The sequence below is a fragment of the Felis catus genome, chromosome F1 (assembly GCF_018350175.1).
Source record: "Felis catus isolate Fca126 chromosome F1, F.catus_Fca126_mat1.0, whole genome shotgun sequence".
Classification (NCBI taxonomy): Eukaryota; Metazoa; Chordata; class Mammalia; order Carnivora; family Felidae; genus Felis; species Felis catus.
In genome coordinates this window covers 35,900,575-35,920,881 of record NC_058384.1, presented here as the reverse complement: position 1 = coordinate 35,920,881, position 20,307 = coordinate 35,900,575, and the positions used below count along the sequence as shown (strand labels likewise).

At 41.8% G+C, this 20,307-nt stretch overlaps 2 long non-coding RNA genes across 2 annotated transcripts; one reads left to right on the top strand and one right to left on the bottom strand.

Moving 5' to 3' along the window:
- The first annotated feature begins 223 nt into the window (after positions 1-223).
- Positions 224-9,569, top strand: LOC123382862. Its single transcript, XR_006591951.1, has 4 exons — positions 224-410; positions 1,516-1,604; positions 4,428-4,576; positions 9,188-9,569. It is a non-coding gene; the product is annotated as an uncharacterized LOC123382862 (long non-coding RNA).
- On the bottom strand, positions 8,636-19,666 carry LOC111558337. Its single transcript, XR_002739085.2, has 4 exons — positions 19,033-19,666; positions 13,799-13,880; positions 11,582-11,687; positions 8,636-8,783 (listed from the first exon to the last, which is right to left on the bottom strand). It is a non-coding gene; the product is annotated as an uncharacterized LOC111558337 (long non-coding RNA).
- Positions 19,667-20,307: the final 641 nt, after the last annotated feature.

Genomic DNA, 20,307 nt, shown 5'->3' with positions numbered 1-20,307 from the left:
TTCCCTCCAGTAAGAGACACCTGAGAGCCCTGATGACTAGAGAAGCCTGATATCCCATCAAGAAGTCAATGCAAATGGGGACAGATTGTCTTCAGTTTTAAGCTGCTGCCTCAGAAAGATTTTTCAGGGGGTGGAGCTTACTCCCCGCTGATGTCATTCAGGTGGTTGGGGTCAGGCTGGAGTTCCGCAAGCCTGGAGTGCCCCCTGCAGCCCAGGACCAGCTGGTCGTGTGCAGACAGCGCATGCGTGGGTCTCCCAGGTTAAATTGGCCTGGGATCTGGAAAAGGGCGGACTTGGAGGTTTTTCAACTGCCTTGCTAGCCAAGGGTCAGGCCCACAGGAGAGGGTATCTGACATGTGGAGACACTGAGGGGTCCTGGTTCCTAAAGAAGCTCAAGACCCCATCAAGAAGTAAGTCCACATGGAGACTCTCCTAGTAGAAGCTGTCAAATAGGAGCAATTTTTATAAGGTGGGCCCCCTCTCGCTGGCAGCTATGAAGGTGGTTGGGGTCTAGTCAGTGTTTCACAGGCTCTGAGGGCTCGGTATGCCCAAGACTGGCTTACAGGGAATGTATGTACTTGCATGGGTGGTGTAGGTCTGGGGAGCCAGGGTATCTGGAAGAGGGCAAGCAAATGGAGATGCAGGCTCTTGGAGTTACAAAGTATCTGCCTACTTCTATGCCCTAACCTACATAATTGTGCATATTCTCACTGAAGAAAGTCCTTGAGTAATCTGGAGTATCCCCCAATAACAGACACCTGGGAACTGTGATTGATCCAGAGGCCCAGACCTGAGGAGACAGTAAGTCTTCATGGGGATTGATTGTTGCTCATTGCCGCAGTCAAACGGCAGTGATACAGTATGTATTGTGCATGCACAGGTCAGGGTAGTCAGGGATCTGGAACAGTGCAAGTGCCCTGTGGGGCTGGGTCACAAGAGCAGGCTATTGGAAGTACCTGGCATCTGACTCTTCCCATACTTTAACCCACACAAATGTGCATACTCCCCCTGAAGGCAGAGCTGGAGAAATCTGGATGGCCTTGCCAGGGAGGGGCCAAGCAGGTCTGGCCAGGTACCCTCCAGTAAGAGACACCTGGCTAGGAACAATCGTGGGTGAAGCCTGGGACCACCTCCAGCAGCAAGTCCACACGGGGACGTCTGTCAGCCTTTTGTAGCTATTAGCTCAGTGCAGTGTTTGAAAGCTGGGCTCCCTCCACACCAGAGGCTACAGAAATGGTTGGGGTCTGGCTGGATTTCACAGGCTTGGAGTATCAAGTGTGCCAGAGGCCAGCTTAAAGATTGTGTACCGAGCATGTATGAGCTGTGCACATCAAGGTAGCCAGAGACCTGAAACAGACCAAGCTTCATGAGAGGTAGGGTTCACAGGAAAAGACTCTTGGGAATAAAAATAATCTGGCTAAGTCCAAGCCCCAGCCTACATAATTGTGATTGATATACAAAGGTGCATATTCCCTGTGAAGGCAGACTTTAAGTGGTCCGGACTCCCCTTGCCAGGACTAGATCAATGGGATGACAGCAGTATCCTGCAGTAAGAGACACCTGGGAACCTTGATTGACGCAGAAGCTCAGGACTTCAGCACACAGTAAGTCAACCTGTGAAATGACTGTTGCCCATTTCTACAGCTGTCTCAGGACAATTTTCAGGAGGTGGGATTAGTCCCCCCCCACACACTGTTGAGGCATCAAAGCAGTCTATTGGAAGTAGCTGTTGTGTTCCTGTTTCCAAGATTTTAACCTACACAAATGTGCACATTCCCCTGGAAGACAGAACTGGAGAAATCTGGTTGGCCTTGCCTGGACTGGGCCTGATGGCCAGTATACCCTCCAACAAGAGACATTTAAGAGCCTTGATTGTTGGAGAAGCCAGATACCCCATCAGGCAGCCAGTCCAAATGGGGGCCATGACCAATCTAAAAACTGTTGCTTTAGACAGGTTTTCAGGGGTATGCTCCTTTGTCCTGGAGGCTATGCAGATGGTTGGATACTGGTCCCAGCTTCAGAGGCCCAGAGGGCGTGTGGTGCCTCCAAACTGAGTGCATACTGCACATGCTCAAGTCACACAAATCAGGGAAGCCAGGGACCTGCAACAGGGCAAGTGCTCAAGAGGCCTGGTTTCAAGAGTGAGCTCTTGGGTGTCCCTGTCACCTGCCTAATTCCAAGCCCTACCTTACACAAATGTGCATATTCCCCCTGAAGATAAATCTGAAGGATACTGCCCTCCTTTGTTAGGGCAGGCTGAGCAGACCAGCTTGGGTATCTATCCTCTAATAAGAGACACCTGGGAGTCCTGGTTGATGGCAAACCCTGGGATCCCTACAGGCAGCAAGTTTAAGTCAAGACTGATAGTGGTAAATTTGCAGCTTCTGCCCCCATGTTATGTTGGGGCTGAGCCCTCTCCACCAGCCTGGAGGTACCCCCCCTGCTGCCTCAGGCCAGCTGAAGGGACATAAACCACCCATGCATGGTCAAAGAGGTTCGAGGCAACCAGGAACTTGGAAGAGGGTATAGATCCAGGTAGACCATGTCAAGGAATAGGATGGTGTGGACAAAAGGCATCTGCCTCAGTTCAAACTGTAACCTATGCAAATACACATTTCCTTTGAAGGTAACTGGTCTGCCTTGACTGGGCAGGGCTAGGCTTTCTCACTGGGGTATTTAATAAAAGGCACCTGGGAATCCTGGTTGTGAAGAAGCCCACAACCCCTTCAGGCAAGATGTCTAAATGGAGACTGATAATGGCCAATTTGCAGCTGCAGCCCCTGTACCTCCCCCCCCCCAAGTGATATTTGGTGGTGGACACGCCCCACATCCTAGCCTATGTAGGTACTGGTGTCTGACACCACGACCACTCCTTCGAGGTTCCCACCTGTGTCAGAGGGATGAACTGCACAGGTGGCACAGTTCGGGGTAGCCAGGGACCTAGAACAGGGCACTGGTCTTGGGAGGCTGGAATAGAAGAGTGGTTCTTAGGGACAAGATGCATGAGTACTTGCAATACCTGTCTCACCCAAGGGGCAATATCCCCTCTGAATCGGAGCTCAAGGCCACTGGACTGCCATGGCAATACCTATCCATTATATTCCCCCTCAAGACAGAACTGGAAGTTTCTCAACTGCTTGGCCATGGAGGGGCAGGGTGTACAGGACAAGGTATCTTCCATTAGGAGACACCTGGGAGTCTTGATTCCTAAAGCAGACCTGGGCCCCATCAGGCAACAAGTCCACATGGGGACTGACAGGTGCCCATTTGCCAACTTCAGAACATTTTCCAAAAGGTGGGCTCTCCCCATGCCAGAGGCTATGCAGGTGGTTGTTGGCCTGGCTAGAGTTCCACAGGCTTGGAGAGCCAGGTCTGCCCAAGGCCAGCTTAAAGGTATGTTCTGTGCATGCGCAGTATGCACAGGCCAGGGTAGCCAAAGATCTGTTACAGAATCAGGCTCTTGGGGTTACAAGTCCTCTGCCTTATTTCAAGCCTTAACCTATACAAATGCACTCATTTCCCCTGAAGGCAGATCAGGAGGAAGCTGGACTGCCTTGCCAGGGTGTTGCTGGGCAGGCTGGCAGGACTATCCTTTAATAAGAGAGACTTGGCAGTCTTAGTGGCTACAGAAGTCCAGGACCCACCAGGCAGGTGGTCAAATGGGTACCATTTCAAGTTTAAAGGTGACACCTAAAAAGATTTCAGGACTGGGCTCCATTTACCCTGGAGGCTCTGCCAGTAGATGTGTATCAGCCCAACTTCACATGCCTGAAGGTCCTTGGCTGCCAAAAATCAGATATTGGGGTACATACTGTGCATTTCTTGGCCATGTAGATTTGGAAAGCCAGAAACCTAGAATCTGCAATGTGTGGAGAATCCAAGTCTCAAGAGCAGTCTCTTGGCCTTCCATGGCATCTTTTTTTATTCCAAGCCCTAACCAACCCAAATGCACATATGGGAGCCAAGGCATGCCACCCAAAATGGGCCACTTAGGCATATTAACAATTTTGAATTAAAGTTATATAAGCAACAGTACAAGGAAAGCACTTAGACTTCCCCCCTCCCTTGTCTCCTGAAAGCAGGGAAAATATCTCGTAAATACAGAGGAGACATCTTGTACCAGGAGGTAAAGAGGCATCCGATCACCAGAGTTCAGGAACTCAGAGTCAAGAAGGCTGTATAAACAAGCATTTTACTTTTACCAATTTACTACCACTGCCCAAATTCTGTTTAAAATCCCTTACTAACTGAAGCTCTCAAACAAGTTTTCTTTGTCCTGTCAATTCCTCACAGATTTATCGCTTCTTTTTCTAAAAAATATAACAGCTGCCTGCCTTAGTCATTTGAGTCTCAATTTTAATATTGGGCCTCTGTGCACATGAAATTAAACTTTGCTTTTTTTCTTCTATTAATCTATCTCATGTCAGTTTAACTCTTAAGCCAACTAGAAGAATCTTGAAGAGTACAGGAATATTTTGCCTCCACAACACTTGGTGAAATCGGCAGGATAAACTTCCCTGGCTGAACACAACTGCAGCTGAGAGATCCTGAGACACCCAACAAACACTGGAAGTAGGTAGGAATTTTTGCCACATCGGCCCCTGGCTCTCTGCCAAGGGGGAGGGGGGTGGCTAATGTATTTGAAACAAGTTAGAGGCCTTTTTCGCTCTCTTTCTACATTTAGATTAACTCTAGAAAATATTTGTGGAACTGGTGGCTTGGACTTGGTAACTCTAGTAATTTTGATAGAATAGTCTTCTCCTCGGACTCATGTCTGTTTGGACAAACTTTGCTGTGCGTTTTCTTTGTAACAACCAGATGAAGTTTTGCCTTTCATCCTGTGCTATGTCCTAAGAACTCAGCTTCATGACCCACAAGAATATTCTCTTTGTCTCTACCTTCCCGAGGGTGCATTTACTTGGATGTACCTTGGTGGTCAGTCTAATGGACTGGGGCTCTGGAACACAAGGTTATAAGCAGGACTCTCTGTCTGGCAAAGCCAGCTTTCAGGGGAGTTTGTCATAGAATGTTACAGCCCATAAGGGACCTTCATCATCCTACCCTTTGTTGCTTCTTATCCCTGGAAAAGTTCCATTCCAGTAGTACCTGCCTGGTGACATAGATGAGGGGGGTCTGAGACTGGAGACCTCTTACATTTTTGTGGGAGACCAGAGACACTGTCTTCACCACACCATCATTGCTATTATTGGACAAGGATCCATTATCCAATGCACAACAAGCCAAATACTGATGCTGGTTTTGTGACAGAGAAAAAGGTTTCATTGCAGGATTCCAAGCAAGGAAATAGGGAAAAATAATTCTCAAATATGCCTCCCTGAAGGGTTACAGTTGAATGTATTTAAGGATAAGGGGTCAGGATGTCACAGCGTTTGTAGGTTGAATGGAATATGCTGATTGGTTATAGGGGAAATGGGAGATGTCTTCCTTTCTGAGATGGGAATTCAGGAATCATGTCTTTTCATGGGACGTGTGTTCCTTAAATGGCAGGATAAGCATACAAGTGAGAGAGATCTCAGAGTGTGTCATCAAAGAGGTTACTTTCATTTACTCTTGGTCTCTTCTGTGTAACTGCAAGAATTCCTCCTGGTTTGCTCCAGTCTCAGCTAGTCTTGCTGGTGGTCAGTCAACTTCTGAAAAACAAGCTCATAAATCAATCAGGTTAATCAGTGTGTCCCTGGAGTGGAAGAGCCAAGCATTTTTTAACTCAGCATATTGGTTTTAGTCTTCTCTATCATTTGATCATTCCACAGTCTTGAGGAATGACAGGGATGATGATCACTCTGGCTACTTCCTGCTGATTTTAGAGGCACAGTTTGGGGTTTAAGGAATGAAATTCTTTTGTACCTAGTTGGAAGTATTTTCTTGTTTCCAGCTTTGTATGTACATTTTGCATGACCAGGATATGAGTTCCTTCTTTGACCATCTTAGAGTAATACTGTGCACACATTTTGTCATTCCAAATCTAGTAATTAGTATGATGAATATGGACATGTCCATTTTTATTAGTCCTTATACTATTAATCAATGCCTTGGAGGATCCATGAAAATAAACCTGAAAACCAGTCTGATCCCAGAATCTCTTCTGAAATCTCTTGAAGCCAGGCAGCCTGTTGTCTAATTTTGTTTAGGTGAGCCTCTACTTTATAGGGAGTATTAGTATAGACACAGAGACATGTTTGCCACCATACAGATTCCCTCCTGCTCAGCCAAAATATAATCTAAAGCTATTCTTTTGTCCAAGACTACTTCTGCTAAAGAGTCCAGATACTTCTGTTGAGCTGCTATAACTAAAGCAGTTTTATTGGCTAACATTTCCAAATTGTAGATGGGTTTCTAGTCATATGTTCACGGGTTGCCACTTCTCCACAATAGTAAAGTTCTTCCAAAGAAATAGCCTGTTCCATCTTCCTGATACTCTGATAGCTAACCTTGCACTTTTCCGCAAATTGAGTGAGTCACTGTCTAATATGGACCTACCCTCTAGTTCTAGTTCTGGAAAATGTTTTTTAAAGAATTGTTACAATGCTGAGCATCACTGGAATCATGAAATTTATACTATATACCTATAAAGGGGAAGGGATTCTGTTAAGGTATGCATTATTTTATAACTTTTAACTTGCACATAAGAGAAAAGAAGAATATAATTAGTACACCTCTGCTGAACTAAAGAGAGAGATACTGGGCCCGAAAAATGTAAATTTGTGTTAAATAGACCATTAGTTACCACCTGTCTGTTAGCAAATGTCTGGTTTTTATGACCATGGGTTCCAGTGCCCTTGCATGAGCTACTAAAGGTCATTATAGGAAGATCTCTAGGAGGAGTTAAAAAGAACCAGGGGACATATGACCCTCTGTTAACTATTCTGACCCAAGAGGTTAAGTCCATAGGGTTCTCTCCATAGAATGCCATGAAGTTAGGCACATTTCATAAATTGGTTATGAGCATAACTAGGGGGTCAGTATGATCATTTATGGAGAAGGGCTTCAGGTGACATATCCAGCAATCAGACAAGTTACCAGGAGAAGCTTAAGTCTGTAAAATTCTAACCATGGAATTATCTTTCCAAGCAAGAGATGACAACTACAGAGAAAAACCAACAATTGGCAGTAATCATATTCCTCTGTTAGTCTGATTGTCTGCTGAATAACAACTTATAATCTGTCAAGGCTCCCAAGAATAGTTGGCAAATTCCTGTTCTGAAAGTGACTGAGTGAAGTCTGTGCTTGGGATGTGCCACCATCCAAGGTTAGGGCCATCCTGGCTTTTATGCTTTTGACTTGAAAAATTCCTATCTCCAGTCTTGTTCTGATAAGTAAGTCACAGTGATTGGATCGGCTGTTTTGGTACAAGCTTCACACAGGAATGATGAATCCATAGCTTGACACCTTTTAACTTGATAGAAGAGTGAGTAACCAATAAGATCTCATATGTTCCCACCCACCATGGCTAAAGCTATTCTTCAGGGTGTTTGTTTTTCTAGGATTTGAACAGCATCCAGTCACCGGGACTCAAATGGTACAATGGCACATCTGTAGGGTACATCCTTCCCTGGAAGCAAACCTGAAATGGTGTGAAATTTGCACCGAGAGATTCCACATATTCTACAGTGTCAAGTTCTCTTACCCCAGTTCCCTCCAGATCTCCTAAATGATATTCAGAACAAAGGAAAAGTCTAGGTCTCCTATACATCATTCCATAAGGGCTCAATGGGAGCCTGCTTCTAGGAGCCACCCTTATCCTAAGCAGAGCCACCAATAAGGCTTTGTCCCAAGTCAGGTTAGTTTCCTGAGAGATTTTTGCTAATGTTTTTTTTTTTTTCTTCCAAAGGTATGGTTTATTGTTTTTAGTCTTTCAGTTGTGATCTCAAAGAAGCATGTGATCTCCAGTGAATACCTAGAGGCCCAGAGATTTCTTGAGTAACTTGGCCACAAAGGCTCCTCTCTTCTCAATCTGGAAGGAAAAAGGCAACTCAAACCTTAGAATAATTTTTTTTATAAGGCTTTAACTACTTCTGAGACTTTTTTTGAATGGCAAGGAAAAGCTTTTACTCATCTAGTAAAAGTATCTATAAATAGGGGAGGGTGGGTGATGGGCATTGAGGAGGGCACCTGTTGGGATGAGCACTGGGTGTTGTATGGAAACCAATTTGACAGTAAATTTCATATATTAAAAAAAAAAGTATCTATAAATACTAAGTATTTAAAGTTACTGGTAGTCTTTGGTTATCACCTTAAAGTCTATTTGCCAGTTTCTCCAGCCCTGTTCCCTTGAGTTTGAACTCCCTAAGTCCAGATGGGGGCTAGTCTTTGTTTTGTTTGTTTGTTTGTTTTGCATAAATCCTTTATTTTTGTATTACTTTCTGAATAATCCTTTGTATATTGCATCCTAGAGTGTACCTTTCTATCCAATGGAAGTTAGCATCGCTTCCATAATGGGTACCCTAAAGAATGTGGCTAATAATATCTTCAATAAAGGGTCACCTGGGTGGCTCAGTCGGTAAAGCATCTGACTTTGGCTCAGGTCATGATCTTGCGGTTCATGAGTTTGAGCCCTGCGTTGGGCTCTGTGCTGACAGCTCAGAGCCTGGAACCTGCTTCGGATTCTGTGTCTCCCTCTCTCTGCCCCTGACCAACTCACGCTCTTTTATACATAAATAAATGTTAAAAAAATAAATTATTTATTCTATAAGGTGTTTGGGGCTCAGCACAATTCCTTGTTTGTTGTAAATCCAGCCTTCTTTGGTGTATTTGTAGTCAATACCCTGAAAAAAAAAATGCAGATCCCCAGTTAGATCCCTATTCATTAGCTCTGTCAAGAACTTCAGGGGGAATATTTGAGATACCTGTGTGTTGCATCCATGTCCAGAATGAAGGTTATTTGAGACATTGGAGTCTTAATTCTCACTGCTAAGTTGGCAGCCTGATCTGCCTGATTATTTCCTTGTGCAATCAAGCACTCTGATTTTTGGCACCTTGGACAAGGGATTATATAACTACTTCTTTGGGTTCATTACTGCCTCAAGTAAATCCAAAATTTCCTTAGGATGTCCCTGCCCCTCCCCAAGGTGAAAAGTCCCCTTTCCTTCCAAATATTCCCATGAGCATGTACTGTAGAAAAGGCATATTTAGAATCACTATGTACAATCAATCTGTTCTTTTTTCCTAGATATAAAGCTTGGATGAGGATATTAAATCCTTTTGCATGAAGGTACCTGGCAAAAAGGCTTTGGCTTCCAAGGTTTGTTGATGGGTTAGCCTTCTGCTTACTGTGTGGTCCATAAAGTTAATCCTGGAAATGATCAATGTTTCCAAGTTTGGATCCTTAAGAGGTATATCTGTCAAATCAGGGGGGCTAGAAAAAACTTGCTCAATTACTTGAATACAGGTGTGTATGTGTTCATCATTACTGGTTGGAAGTAACATGGCTGGATTTAAAGTTGAGACAGATTTTAGAATAACATTAGGATTGTCCAATAATATTGCTTGATATTTGCCCAATCTACCAGACATGAGCCAATATCCTTTTTGTTCCAGCAAAAGGAAGAACACAGTGGGAAGTATGTACTGTGGTAGGTTGTCTCAGGGTAAATTTTTCTGCTTCCTGGAAAAGATCACAAGTTGCTGCCACAGCTCATACATATGCCAACCCCACTGTCACTATAGGCAACTGGTCTTCTCATGTTACCAAGAGTCTGTGTTAACACTCCAAGACTCACCCTCTATCTTTCATGAATGGACAAGTCTAAAGGCTTTCTTATGTCTGGAAGTCCCAGTGCTGGTGCCATGAATAACTTTTTTAATGACTTGGAATGGCTGGTGACATTCTCCTGTCCAATTATGGAGTTCATTGTCTCCTCAGTTGAGGGCTTCATTGAAAGGCTTAGCTCTGAATCCAAAGTTGGGAATCTAGATACGGCAGAATTCTGCCATACCTAAAAATCTCCACAGTTGCCTCCAGGTAGTCAGCATGGCAACCCTGATTAATGCCTCTTCCCTATCAGGGAGCAAACTTCTGTGCCCCTGAAGCCATTCAAGCAGAAAATATTTTACTTGTTGAGAAACTCGTCCTCTTTCTTGGACATCTTATCCTCAGTCAGCCAGAAAGTTCTGAGTCGAAATAGTCTTTAGTCTCTGGTCTTACCAGCTATCAAAATGTCTTCCACATATTAAAGCAAGGCACCCTCGGTGAGCTGAAGTTCTCACAGATCTTTAGCTAGAACCTTACCAATAATGGTGGGGACCTTCTTAAATCCTTGGGGGAGTACCATCCAGGAACATTGCTCCTTAATCTTAGTGTCCAAATCTTCTCATTCAAAGGCAAATAGATCTTGAGATTCTGGACTTAGAGGCACATAGAAAAACCCATCCTTGAGCATGGTGAACCAGTGAAAATCTTCAGACAAGGTTATAATAAGCAAGGTTTAAGGATTAGGTACCACCAAGTGGCTATATTCCATTATTTGTCTAGTTGCTCTGAGGTCTTGAACAAAGCGATATTCTTTTGTGCAGGCTTCTGAACCAGCAAGATTGGAGTGTTAGGAGGTGAGTGACAGGGCTGAATTAGTCTTATTCCAAAGGGCAATCACCAGAGGCTAAAAACCTCATTTAGAAGTTCCCTTAGGGAACACTGTTTTAGGTTTGGAATCTTTGCCTTAGGGCAAAGCCTCACCTGGAAAGCCGTTAAGATTTTTGCCCAGGGGCCTCTGGGTGGCTCAGTAGGTTAAGCACCCAACTTTGGCTCAGGTCATGATCTCACAGTTTGTGGGTTCGAGCCCCGTGTTGGGCTCTGTGCTGACAGCTTGGAGCCTGGAGCCTGCTTTGGATTCTGTGTCTTCCTCTCTCTCTGCCCCTCCCCTGCTCACACTCTGTCTCTCTCTCTCAAAAATAAATAAATGTAAAAAAAAAAAAGATTTTTGCCCATCCGGTCCTCCCATCTGCCCAAATGTTGGGGTTTACCTCTTGTAGAATCTCTTCTGACATATTCATAGGCTGTTACTCTCCTCATTGTAATATTGCCTGGAATTCGCAAGCTGCTCTGCTGGTACTTTAATATCTATTCACCCAGCCAAAAAAGTGACTTGAGCATTGAGCTTATTCAGCAAGTCCCTTCTGAATAGTGGAGAGGGGCACTCAGGCACATACAAAAAACTATATTTCAAATAAATTTTTTCAATCTGACAACCTAGGGGTTGAAAGAAGTGTCTTTACAAAGGCTCTCCTGATACTCCCATTACTTTCATAAAGCATAATTTTATTAAGTGAGTATTTAATACAAAATAGGTGGTGCCTGTGTTAATCATCCATTTTCTCACTTTCATTTGTGCCCAGGGATCCTTGTGAGAAAGGTTAATGGAGCCTGTGGATTGTAATAGAGTGTGAGCTTTGTCACTCTTGATCGGTTTTAGTAAGCTGGGATATTTCAAGAGTAATGAGATCCCCCAGTAGCTTTATTTAATCTAGGGACAATTCTTTTCCAATGGTTTTCTTGTTTACAATAGGCACACTTCCAAGGCTCTACTGTGAAGCGTCCTTTCTGATTCTGATTGTCAGGAATTCTTACCTTGGCTTCGTTACCTTTTCTTTGTCTATCCTGCGTGAGAGCAGTAGCAAGCAAGTTCACTTGTTCCATCTTGCACTGTTACTTTTTCTCCTGTTCTTGATCTTTGCTGTTAAAGACCATAAAGGCAATTTCAACCAATTGTGACATAGACATTTCTATGGCCCCTTCCAACCTCTTAGTTTCTTTTGAATACCTATGACACTGGCATAATTCCCCCTATCATTTGCATCTCAGTTGGGGTCAGCAGCCAGCACCACCATGGTAACTGCAGCCCTTATAGGATTGGCTAGAGCCTCAGCATGAAGCTTATCAGCTTCTTTTAACATCATTCTCCACTCTTCTGGCATAAGGAGAATGATCAGTAAACTATGTACATTTGCACAGATGAGGTTATGGGTGGCAAAATTGGGAGAATAAGTTTTTCATTCTTTTTGGGTCATCTTTATGTGTTGGCATATTCTTTTTCCAATTAAACAAGTTGAAATTAGAAAAAGGGAATGTGCCCAAATCATTTCACCAAGTTGGTCACCATTATTTATTTCCCCAGTGGACACTTGCCTTAAAGGGAATTGCCCTGCCTAAATTTGAATGGTTCCCTGGCCAAATTTTGCTCCCTGCCCTGCTGGGTATGAGAAGGAGAGACTATTCCTTTTTGTTCTGACTCCTCATGAACCTGGGACCCTAAGAGCCCATGGCTCTGAGGCTTGTGTAGCTGGAGTCCCTGCTGCACCTCCATATGGAGGTGGAACTAGAGCCTTTGGTGAATTCAGCTGTGTTAGTTGAGAGGTGATCCTCTTGATCATTAGACTCTGATAAAACAATGCCCTTTGGGGGTTGGTTGTTCCATAATCTTGTATTTCTTCTGTACCAGCTTGTTCTCATACAACAGCATGAAAGATTGTACATACAGAATTTCATCCATCTCTCTTATCCTCTCTCTTACATAACGATTCTAACTGGAGTATAGTTTTATAATTCAAAAACCCATTTCCAGGCCACCTTTATCCTGAGTCCAGGGAGCCTTGTGGCCAAGCAGTATTACAGAAAAATATCACCACCTTTTTCATGGGATAACTACAAGTTGCCCAGTTTCTAAAATATTTTTTTAATATTTATTTATGTTTGATACTGAGAGAGACACAGCATGAGTGGGGGAATGGCAAAGAGAGAAGGAGACACAGAATCCTTAGCAGGCTCCAGGCCCTGAGCTGTCAGCACAGGTCCAATGCAGGGCTCAAACCCATGAACCGTGGGATCATGACCTGATCACAACCTGAGCCAAAGTCAGATGCTTAACCGACTGAGCCACCCAGGTGCCCCTGCCCAGTTTTTAAGTATGCATGCTAAAGGACTGCACGAAGGGATCAAATTACTATTACCCATGCTTGGGTTTTAATTTACTTCCTTTATCCTAACCAAGATATTGCCCATACAATGATAGCAAACTAGATATGCATGATCAAGAATTCAAGAAACAAGGAAACAAGAACTTCTTTGGGTGGGATCCTTAACTCTTCCTTGAGTGTCAGGATTTCCCCCAACCAAGGCTTCCTTTCAGAAGTCAAAGCTTCCTTGTGGAAGTCTATCAAGGCCCCTAAATAAGGATCAAGGAGAAGAGAGGAAAAACTTGTGCTGTCACACATAAAGTATTCAACAACAGACTTTTTCCAAATCAAGTCCTGTTTTTCCACCTCAAAAATGAAACTAAAGTGCTGAAGGCTGGCATCATCCCACTGTGGGGGAATCCCTAGATATCTAAGCAGCTACTAGGCCCCTTCACAGAATCCCAGGCAAGCAAGAGGTGGCAAACCACAGGCAGGTGTCCGGAGAGGACTGAGAGTCCCTTCATGATCACCAATTTTGTTACCAGACAAGAGCCCATTGCCCAGTACTCAGCAAGTCAAACACTGATGTTGGTTTTGTGGTAGAGAAAAAGGGTTTTATTGCAGGGCACCAAGCAAGGAGATGGGAGAGATTTTCTCAAATCTGCCTCCCCAAAGGATTGCAATTGGATGTATTTCAGGATAAGGGGTCAGGATATCACAAGGTATATTGTGTGGATGGAATATGCTGATCAGATATAGGGAAAAAGGGAAGTGAGGTGTCCTCCTTTCTGAGTATGGAAATTCAGGAATCCTATACTTTCATGGGACACATGTTCATTAAATGGTGGGGTAAGGGTAATGATGGGGGAGATCTGAGGTTATTTTCACTCACTCTTGGTCCATTTTGTGCAACTGCAAGAATTCTTCCTGGTTTGCTCCAGTCTCAGCTAGTCTTGCTGGTGGTCAGTCAACTTCTGCAAAACAAGCTCATAAATCAATAAGGCTAACTAGAGTTTCCTTAGAGAATAACAGTCAAGCACTTGTTAATTCAATGTTTTGGTCTCACTGCCTGTGGAATGAAGATCTTTGCTTTCTTAGCCTATTTTTGGGAGTAAACTTTTGGATCATGGGTGCTGTATATCTGTGCCCTCTCTGGGGACGTTTCTTGTGTCCATGGTCTAAACCTGGAGAGTGGCCCCAGTCTTTTTTAATTAATTAAAATTTTAATTCCAGTGTAGGTATACAATGTTATATTAGTTTTAGGTGTATAATATAGTGATTTAACAATTCCATATATTACTCAGTGCCCATCAAGAGATGTGTGTACTCTTAACCTGCTTCACCTTTTTCGCCCATTTCACCCACCGCTTCCCTTCTGGTAACCATCAGTTCTCAATAGTTAAGAGTCTGTTTTTGGTTTCTCTCTCTCTCTTTGCTCATTTGTTCTGTTTCTTAAATTCCACATATGAGTGAAATCATATGATATCAGTCTTCCTCTGACTTATTTCGCATAGCATTTTACTACCTAGACCCATCCATGTTGCAAATAGCAAGATTTCATCATTTTTGTGGCTGAATAATAATCCACTGTGTGTGTGTACCACAGCTTCTTTATCCATTCATCTATTGATGGATACTTGGGCTCCTTCCATATCTTGGCTACTGTAAAGAATGCTGCAGTAAAATAGGGATGCATATGTCCCTTCAAATTAGTATTTTCATAATCTTTGGGTAAATACTCAGCAGTGTGATTACTGGATCTTAGGGCAGTTCTATTTTTAACTTTTCAAGGAACTTCCATACTCTTCCACAGCAGCTACACCAGTTTGCATTCCCACCAACAGTACACGAGGGTTTCTTTTTCTCTGCATCCTTGCCAACATTTGTTGTTTCTTGTGTTTGTAATTTTAGCCATTCTGACAGGTATGAGGTGATATCTCATTGTAGTTTGGATTTGCATTTCCCTGATGATGACTGATGTTGAACATCTTCTCACATGTCTGTTGGCCATCTGGGTATCTTCTTTGGAGATATATCTGTACATGTTTTCTGCCCATTATTAATTGGATTCTTTTTTTTTTTTTTTTGGTGTTGAGTTGTATTAGTTCTTTACATATTTTGGATACCCTTTATTAGATATGTCATTAGCAAGCATCTTGTTACATTCAGTATGCTGTCTTTTAGTTTTGTTGATTGTCTCCTTTATTGTCCAGAAGCCTTTTTATTTTGATGTACTCCCAGTAGTTTATTTTTCCTTTTATGCCCCTTGCCTCAAGGGACATATCTAGAAACCTGATGCTATAACCAATGTCAGAGAAATCACTGCCTAGGATTTTTATCTAGAATTTTTATGGTTTCAGTTCTCACATTTAGGTCCTTACTCCATTTTGAGTTTGTCTGTGTGTGGTGTTAGTGGTCCAGTTTCATTCTTTTGCTTGTAGTTGCCCAGCTTTACTAACACCATTTTTGAAGATAATTTTTCCTATTGCATATTTTTGCCTCTTTTGACAAAGATTACTTGACCATACAATTGTGAATTTATTTCAGGGCTTTCTATTCTGTTCTATTGACCTATGTGTATTTTTGTGCCAATAGCATACTGTTTTGACTACTACAATTTTACAATACAACTTGAAATCTGGATCAAGATTGCTTCAGCTATTTGAGTCTTTTGTGGTTCTATATCAATTTTAGAATTGTTTGCTCCTAACTCTGTGAAAAATGCTGTTGGTAGTTTGGTAGGAATTACACTGAATGTGTATATTGCCTTAGGTAGTATAGACATTTTAACAATACTTGTCCTTCAAATCCATAAGCATGGAATATTGTTCCATTTCTTTGTGTCATCTTCAATTTCCTTCATCAGTGCTTTATAGTTTTGAGTATAGGTCTTTCACCTCCTTGGCTAAGTTTATTCCTATGTATTTCATTATTTTTGGTGCAATTGTAAATGGGACTTTTTTCTTAATCTCTTTTTCTGCTGTTTTGTTATTAATGTATAGACATGAATTTGCTTCAGTTTTTCCATAAAAAGGCTTTTTGGTTTGAGTCACTATTGAGATGATCCTAATCATCAGTGGCCAGATAATGAATCCTTTAAGTTGGTTATGATTGAAAGGAAACAAATTCTTTGTAGGGAGTTCTCAATTGTCTTATTTGTCTCAATTGTCTCAATTGTCTTAGTGTAACAGCTAGCTTTAGGAACACCCTTTGAGAAGATGAAAGAACAGAAAGTAGACTTAAGACAAAGGTTCATGGCCACATCCAGCTAATTCCCCTTATCAAAATCTGGCCACATAGGCCTGTTTTAACTTTCCTTTCCCTACATGACTTACAGAAAGCACTCTGGCCTAGTCTCTTGGTTCAAAGTATACAGGTTACTCATGTAAATGCTGAAAGCTAGGAAATGAATTTAACACAAGCTCCCAAAGCTAGCAGTAAGCCTCACTTTACTCCTACTTTATAGGACTTTGTAATCGGGCCCTACCAGCTTCAGGCATTCTTACGCAATGTCCTTTGTAGATGTATCCTAGACCCTTCACCAAAAAGAAATTTATATCCTCTTATCAGAAACATATGTTTTTTCAGTTATAAAGTCCTTTTATCTCCACTTTCAGAACATCAGACCAAATTCAGAAAGGAATTAGAAAGATTAGTGGCCATTCACAAAACGCCCTTCACAGAGAAAACAGCTGAACAGATCTCTATGTTCATCTATATGTATGTGTATTATGTATATTACAGATAAGGTTTTTTTGACCTTCAGATGGTATTGCCAAAATTAATTTGAAAAGAGCTCTATTTAATTGGCTAAACAGAATTAAGCGTTTATGTAAATTTGTTTCTAAAATTCTCAAAAATAACATAAACATTAATCCAAATGAATTTCAGGCTCATGTGATCTGGGAAAATATTCAATAATGGTAACTTTAAAAACAAGTTTTCACTCTTACGTGGATCCTGAGAAACTTAACAGAAGACCATGGGGGAGGGGAAGGAAAAAAAAAAGTTCGAGAGGGAGGGAGCCAAACCATAAGAGACTCTCAAAAACTGAGAAAAATCTGAGGGTTGATGGGGGATGGGAGGGAGAGGAGGGTGGGTGATGAGTATTGAGGAGGGCACCCGTTGGGATGAGCACTGGGTGTTGTATGGAAACCAATTTGACAATAAATTTCGTATTAAAAAATAAATACATAAAAATAAAAATAATGCCTTAAAAAATAAAAATAAAAAATAACAACAAAACTAACAGTTATTTTACCAGCAAAAGATAGGTTTATTTGGGAATAGCAGAGAATTGCAATCCAGGACAAGCAAGCTACTGCAAAACCATAGATAAGTCTGGTGAACAAGGGAGAAGTGTACCCTTTATAGAAGAAAGGAAAAGCTGAGAAGGCTGTTAGAAGCAAAATTCCATTACAGTAAACTGGAAGCTTGAAGCCTAGTGGCTTCTCATTGGCTGAATTATGACTAACTCTTATCGGCTGGGCTGTCGCCAGAGGAGGAGGAAATTCTTTCTTCCTCTTCCCAGTGTAGTAAAATATATCCATGTGCAAGGTCCATGTCTTCTCATTGGATTTGCAATTGACAAGGAGCAATAGGCATGAGAGCTCCTCCTAACTCCATTTTAGTAAGGCTTCCCTTTACTAATTTTTACATTTCCCCCTTCTAACCAAGATCTTTCTTCCAAAGTCTCACTAATGAAGAGTCAGTTTCTTCAGAGATCGTGGTTTTGTCCTTCAGTGTCAGGAAGGACCTTTTCTGGTTGTTATGACATTGGAGAAGAAGGGCATAGCAGTTGGAAACCACTGAAGGCCACATTTGAGTGACAAGGAGGGTTAGGGGAATCTCTCAGGCACTTCCCATCTGAAGTCTATATCTTCTCAAGGTTGTAAGCTTTGGAGATCATATTTTTTTATTTTTCTTTTTTTTTAAATTTAGATTAAAATACACTTAGATGTATGGTGTAGTATTGATTTCAGGATTAGAATTTAGTGATTCAGGAAACAACAGATGTTGGCAAGGATGTGGAGAAAGGGGAACCCTTTTGTACTGTTGGAGGAAATGCAGACTGGTGCAGCCACTTTGGAAAACAGTATGGAGGTTCCTCAAAATGTTAAAAATGGAACTACCCTGTGACCCAGCAATTGAATTGGAGATCATCTTGAAGCACTAAGCCAGCATCACCTTAGTGGATACATCTTAAAAATTGATAAACAACAACGACAGAATCAAAAGTATCAGGACAATTCCAAACTGTATGTTGGTTCTAAACCAAGACCGTAGGTCTAATAGTAACCAACTAAAAATATTTATTGGCACTTATTCCAACTTAGGAAAGAAAAATTCTTCCCACAGACACAAACCTAGAGTCATATATGTCTCCTAGAAGTCCCTTTTAAAAGTGGCTATGAAGCAAAAGAGTGAAAGAAATAACCAGGTACATTTGGGAAGATGCATTGCAGGTATAAACAAAGCAATAGTTAATTAACTTTTTGCAAGAACAGTCAGCAAAGCTTCAGACATATTGAAAATATTGTCCTCTCCAAGAGCTGTGGGTTTTTTAACTTTATTTTTGATGATGAGAGAGAGATAGTGTGATCTTCATTTTTGAGAGAGAGAGAGACTGAGACCCCCGACCCCGACCCCGTGTGAGCAGGGAAAGAACAGAGAGGGAGACACAGAATTTGAAGCAGGCTCCAGGCTCTGAGCTGTCAGCACAGACCCTGATGCAGGGCTCAAACTCACAAACCTTGAGATCATGACCTGAGCTGAAGTCAGACACTTAACCAACTGAGCCACCCAGGAGCCCCTCAAAAGAGCCGTTGTGAAAACAAATATTATCCAGTAATACAGTCTGTAAAGTTATAAATTTGGAAACCATGAATTTGGATTAGAATACAACATAATAGTTTACATGAAAGAAAAACTTTTAGGAATTCTGAACCTTCTAACCCTTCAGAAAAGTTCATAATGAGATGATAATGAGGCTGTTCTCAAAAAGACCATAATCAAAAGAGATTTTCCCCCTTTTATAAAAGATTGGTAAATGCAGATAAGGGCATTTTCTTTCCAGAAAGGGATGGAAGAAGCAACAGCAGGAAAAGGAAAAAAATGTATACAGACCTGGTCCAGGCATCTCGAGAAAGCTGTCTCATCAAATGTCATCTGCTTCAATTCCAGGAAATCTTAGTCACCAGATGGTTTTGCAGGTCCAGCCAGGGTTTGGTGCTTTCTTTAGATGAGTCACATGAATAAACGAGTATATTCCCTGGACTTTGGCAATATAAAGGTTGTTTAGTAGTACCTGATAAGGGCCCTTCCACTGAGGCTGAAGAGAGTTTTTCTAGAAGTGTCTTTTCCAATAGACAAAATCTCCAGGTTGCAAGGTACGATGCTTAAGATCTTCATCTTCCTGGAGTGCATGGTGAAAAGATTGTCCTGCCAAAGCATAACTGTTTTTAATAGAAGCAACTAGGCCTTTACAATATTGAAGTATATTTCCTTTTATCAGCTGTGGGTCAAAGGTGGCAGAGGCCAAATGCATTAGATGCCCTGTGATTATCTCAAAGGATAAAAGTCAAAGGGAGTAGATTTGAGTTAGAAAAACCAACATCAGTGCTTTTAGCCAAAAGATTTGGAGGGTCTCTACAAATTTTGTCAATTTAGTCTTTTTTCTTCCTAAGTTTTTTTTTAATTTTAATTCCAATACAGTTAACATACAGTGCAATATTAGTTTCAGGTGTACAATATAATGATTCAAAAATACCATACATCAGTCTGTGCTCATCATGATAAGTATATTCTTTGTTTTGTTTCTTAAATTCCACAAATGAGTGAAATCATATGGTATTTGTCTTTCTCTGACTGATGTATTTCACCTAATATTATAATCTCTAGATCCATCCATGTTATTGCAAATGGCAAACTTTCATCCTTTTTTATGGCTGAATAATATTCCTGTGTGTGTGTGTGTGTGTGTGTGTGTGTGTGTGTGTGTGTGCGTGTGTGTGTACGTACACCTTTTCTTTATCCATGTATCTATTGCTGGACACTTGGGCTGCTTCCAGAATTGGGCTATTGTAAATAATGCTGCAATAAAATAGGGGTGCATGTGTCTTTTTAAATTGGTGTTTTGTATTATTTGGGTAAATACCCAGAAGTGCGATTACTGGGTCATATGATAGTTCTATTTTTAACTTTTTGAGGAAACTAAACACTGTTTTCCCCAGTGACTGTACCAGTTTGCACTCCCACCAACAGGGCACAAATGTTCTTTTTTCTCCACATCCTTGCCAACACTTGTTGTTCCCTGTGTTTTTTATCATAGCCATTCTGGCAGGTGTGAAGTGATATCTCATTGTAGTTTTGATCAGCATTTCCCTGATGATGAGTGATGTT